General features: G+C 44.4%; 1 long non-coding RNA gene across 1 annotated transcript; it reads left to right on the top strand.

Annotated features, from left to right (window-relative positions):
• The first annotated feature begins 634 nt into the window (after positions 1-634).
• LOC102019721 lies at positions 635-4,972 on the top strand. Its single transcript, XR_261379.2, has 3 exons — positions 635-787; positions 1,566-1,676; positions 4,457-4,972. It is a non-coding gene; the product is annotated as an uncharacterized LOC102019721 (long non-coding RNA).
• Positions 4,973-5,441: the final 469 nt, after the last annotated feature.

The following is a 5,441-nucleotide window of genomic DNA, read 5'->3' as shown; positions in this document are numbered from 1 at the left end:
CATACATGGGGGTCCATTTGTCTGTGTACATTTTGGTAAGCTTTTTCAGTGGAAATGTTGAACTTATACAAACGTGGACAGAATCCTATAGTGAAACCTCCATATTCCCATCACCTACTCAGTACCAGGTCAAGAACAATTATATCTCATCTATACCCCATCCCAGACTTCATATTTCACTGAGAAATATTGCCAAATGGGTATAAAAATGAAGATTCTTGAGACATGACCAAAATTAATAATCACCCCTGAAAATTAGTAAAATCTTTACTATCATCAAATATCCACTCAGTATATGGGTTACTCAGTTTTTCTTTGTTTTGATGAAATATCTGAGGAAGAAAAGTTTAAAGGAAAGATTTATTTTGACTGAGTTTCAGAGGTCTTAGGTCATGGTCTGCTGGTTCTGTTTGGGGGGCAGGACATCACAGAAGAAGGATGTGGCATGCCAGGGATGCTCATTTCATGCTGATTGGAGAGAGAGAGAGGGAGAGAGAGAGAGAGAGAGAGAGAGAGAGAGAGAGAGAGAGAGAGAGGGAGGGAGAAGCCAGGGTCATAATGTAGCTCCAAGGACCTATTCCCTTTATATAAATTCTGCCTTCTAAATTTCTATCATCTCTCAATAGCCCACCAAATTATGAGCCCAACATAACCTATTGATGAGATCAGAGCCTTGAGATCTGATGATCCAATCCCAAGAGTCCCACCCACCTCTGAACATTGCTGGAGTGGACGACAAACCTTCAACATATGCGACTTTGAGACATTTCTGATCCAAACCATAAAGGTAAGCAAACTCTTAATCCATCTCACTTTTACAGGTTGTTTATTGGAATCAGGATTTATGAAAGATCTACAATTATAACTGTTGATGGGCCTTCAAGCCTCTTTTAAGCTATATGTGCTCTCTATACTTCTGTTCTTTTTTACCCCTTACAACTTATTCGCTACAGAAATGACTTTGTCCTCATAGAATTTCCAACAATTCAAATTTTGTGAAAAATAAAATCCCTTGTACATAAACAACATGATAAGATCCATACTACCTTAAACTTTGCTCTTTTTCATAACAAAATTCACCAACCCATTCAATAAGTATTGACTGAAGGCCTGCCACTGTTCTACACACTGGGAATTCCTAGCAAACAAAACAAAGAGAACAGTCCCCACCATCACGGGACGTCCATGTTAGTGCCTCTTCCCAAGCTTTGACATTACAAAAAAATGCAGCATTTTGCATGGAAGAATGAACTTTGTAGGGCAAATTTCTGGTAGTAAGTTGTAATTCAGTGTGTCATGGATTTTTAATTTTGATAGATACGAAACCTTTCAGTCTGTTATGATTTGGATCAAAAATATCCCCTAGAAGGGTCACATGTTCAGAGGTAAGACTTTTGGCAGGGAATTGGCTCATGAGAGTGTCGGCCTATTAGTGGATCAATCCCTTGATTAATTGGTATCTGAGTGGGTGATTAGAAGGTGGAGCTCAAGTGGAGGAAGTAGGTCACAGGGGTGTGCCTTTGAAGAGTAAATCTTTTCTCTTTCTGCTTCCTAATGTCCATGAGGTGAGCGGCTTTCCTCCGCCATGCCCTTCCCCCATGATGGTTCTGCGTTGGAACCAGGTGACCGTGGACAGAAACCTCTGAAACCGTGAGCTGAAACACATCTTTTCTGCTGTAAGTTGCATACATCAAGTATTTTGTCCCAGCTGTGGAAAGGTGACTGATACAGTCCAATTACACTGTACCCATTTCCACTCCCACCACCCGAAGCATGGGAAAGAGCCTGCTTCCCCATATGCTCACCAAGAGTGTGTTAGGGCTTTCTGACATATTCCCATTTGGTAGTTAAAAAATGTTATCAGTGTGATTTTCATATTCCTTTATCTGATGAGATATACTAGCTATTATTTTTCATATTTTTAAAATACATTTTGATTTCCCTTTGCACCTATTTACCATTCCCTGTTTTTCTGTGAGCCTTTGGTCTTTAAGGGCTTCTAGACTGGACTAGAAGACACTAGAAAGGTATACACTAACTAGATAATAAGTCCTTTGTCTATCATTTCCTTTTTTGCTTTATGTATGGTGATGGTGAGTCTTTTTTTTTTTTTTTTTTTTTTTTGAGACAGGGTCTCACTATATAGTGCAGGCTGGCCTTAAACTCATTTATGCCTACATTGGCCTCAAACTTACAATGATCCTCCTGCCTCAGTCTCCCGAGTGCTGGGATTGCAGGTGTGCACCACCATACCCAGCAGATGATTCTTATCATTTGGAAATGTTTAATTTTTTAAAAATATGGTCGTTCTTATTAATCTTCCTTCATATTGCATCTAGGTTTAACATTAGAGTTAGACAAAGTTTAGATCTTTAGTCACCAGGTTGTTCATTGGCCAACACTGCCTTAAGTAATCCACAACAATAAGCACAGAATCCCAGTAATTTAACATCACAAAGCTGATTGGTTGCTCATGCTGTGATTAGTACTGACCAGCTGAGCCTCCTCCGCCTCCAAGGATCACCTTGACTTGGAACTCTACTGGGGCTGTGTTATGAAAAGACGCACGGCAAATAGCACTGGAAGGCTCTTTCGGACACCTCACTGGCCACAGCAAGTCCTAGGCCCCTGAGCTACAGATGGGGCCTCCTACTTCCAGAGGTACCCAGAGGGAGAACGGATACGTGTGGGTGCTACAGGCTCTGCCTTCCTGGCTCACACCAGAGCAAAGCCCATTTCTATGACTTTCTCTGACACATTTATGAGCAACCCTATGCACTGGCAGATCTCTGGGACTGGACTGTGTGGCCATTTGAGAATCTGAATGGGACAGATGTTCAGAGAGTGGCCACACTTACTCAGACACGGAGCCGTGTGACCTTTGGCATAAAAACAGTTTTCTCAGCATGAAGAGACTTCAGCCCTCTCACTTCAGGAGCCAAGATGACACTCCTAACCACTGACTCCTTGAGGTATTTTTGGGTGTAACAGCTGGAAAAAACGCATAACTTCGTGTTGGTCACTTTTACAGAGAAATAAATAGTCTGTATCCTACAGACCCAGTGAAAGGTGCTGTTTGTTTAGCCAGTGGATTTCTGGTTGCTGTTTTTGCAGACTGCAAAGCCAATGGATCTTGGAACTTGCAACATAAACAATGAAGAAATTAAAATAAACCCTTATGGGGCATAAAAGATAGCAATATTATCTCCAGCCTGAATCATGACCTAACTGTTGTTTCTAAAAATGTGAACCTAATCAATTGACGCCCAGTCAGCAGATAAAGAACACGAGGGGCGGGGCGAGGTGGGGGGGGGACCCAGAACCTGCCCTTGTGTTCAAACTGAGAATATCGGGAAATAAGAGGTGTGTTCAGTTTTGCTGCTTACTAGGAGAAAATCTGCTTGAGTTGCTTCAAGTAGTGGGGGTTCCTTCTGAGGAATAGGAGAAACAGGGTCTTCTGGGAATCAAAGCCGGGAAACCAACTTACATCCACCCGTTTCCGGGTGGAAACGGAACTATGCCGGTGACCCCCACGCATCCACTCAGCCGAAGGAGAGGACACCTGCATAAAAGAACCCAAGGCGGGGCTGGGGATTTAGCTCAGCGGCAAAAGCGCCTGCCTGGCAAGTGCAAAGTCGTAAGTTCAGTTCCTGGTACCGGAGAAAAACCAAAAAAAAAAAAAAGAACCCAAGGAAGCACGGGTTAGTGATGGCGGCTCAGGCGGGGGTCTGGGGCTCCCTCTCATCTCGAGATGGAATGCTAACAATTCTCGGTGTGTGGTGTAGGAGAGATAAGGGGAGTGCTGGTTGTCTGTTAAGCTCCAGACCATGTACTCACTGAAGATAGATAGGAACTGGAAGGACAGAGATAGTAAATGATAACTTCTGTTCTTAGCAAATTAGAGTATGAAAAGGACAAACTCTTGTTTTGGGTTAGACCATTTGTGGGAGATTTAAATTAGCCGGACCCAGTAAGTGCACGCCTGCCATCCTAGCACTCTTGGAGGCTACAGCAGGAGGATCACAAGTTTGAGCCCATCCTGGGCAGCTTAGTGACGCAGCAAGAACTTGTCACAAGATAGAAAATGAAAAGGGCCCTGTATGTACCTCAGTGTGAAGATCTTAAGGTCAAACACAGGTATTGCAAATGAATGTCAAGGAAGCAATCATGGCGGGGGTTTTTTTGTCCCCCAGTACTGGAGATTGAAGTCGGGGCCTTCACACTGAGTCAGTCCTTCTTTATTTGTTTATTTTTTGAGACAGGATCGTATCCTCTATTCCGAATATTTGCTGTTTCTGTCTCCTTGACTTACCCCAGAAGGCCCTTCCCTGCAGCCATACCTCATGGGAGGAGGACAGCCACTCCACCCAGGTCTTGGCTCACCAAGGAACTCTTTCAGTCTGACAGAATTCTCACTGTGTCATTTCATGGTTCTGCCATTGCTTTATTCCTTCAGCCACAAGACCAAGACCAAGACGGAAGTTGACCCTTCAGCCTGCATTGCAGAGGGAGGCCTCCTCACTGTCAGTGTGTGCCAGCAAGCAATACAAGTTCTATGCTGAAAAGCACTAGGATCTTGGAGGCCTTTTGTTATTGCAACAGAGTTTTGCCTAAGATGATACGTGCAGATAGTGGGCCCAGAGATGTGGTGCTGATCTAACAGCAATCCCATAGTAGATCTGTAACAGTTACCTACAAGAAAAACGGACACTGCGATCTTGTGGCTTTCAGCAAGATGCAGGAGAACTAAAGGTCGGAAACATGAGTTTACTTCTGTAGCTCCCTTGAGACCAGGGACTGTGAAAATATGAGCTCAGAAAAAGGATTTCCATTTCAAGAGCAGAACTGAAAGGGAAATATGGGAAATGCAGAAATTCCACAGATGGAAAGTCAGAACTGGGCATAAAGAGGATGATGAAATAAGGAGAACAGTGGCCGGGCGTGGTGGCACACGCCTGTAATCCCAGCACTTGAGAGGCTGAGGCAGGAGGATTGTTGGGAGTTACAGACCAGCCTGGGCTACACGGTGAGCTCAAGGCCAGCCTGAACTGCATAGCCAGACCCTATCTCAAAAGACAGAAAAAGAAACAAGGAGAACAGGGAGAAACTTGTAGGAGAAACAATTCACCTCTAACGCCCTCGTTCACTCTATTCCCAGGGGCACTACTGTTTGCCTGTCTAGAGAGGTCAAAGCACAAGGCTGTGTGTGGGTGCAGAGGTACAGTACGTGCACTAACGTGCTTCCCGCAAGCTCCCGTGGCCTTTCCCCGCCACCCAGTTCCCAGAGCACCGTCACCACACCCCTTCCCTTCAGCCAGGAGGCTGAGCTCGCCGGAGAACAAACAGGAAAGACTTCAGGATATCAACCGCAGGGGTCCCCAGTAAAAGTGTGCCCATATCACAGAGAGGGTTAAAATTAAAGGTCTCAGTCGTGAATGCAG

This window comes from Chinchilla lanigera, unplaced genomic scaffold (genome assembly GCF_000276665.1).
Source record: "Chinchilla lanigera isolate Chin_1 unplaced genomic scaffold, ChiLan1.0 scaffold00028, whole genome shotgun sequence".
NCBI lineage: Eukaryota > Metazoa > Chordata > Mammalia > Rodentia > Chinchillidae > Chinchilla > Chinchilla lanigera.
This window is presented reverse-complemented; position numbering and strand designations above follow the sequence as displayed.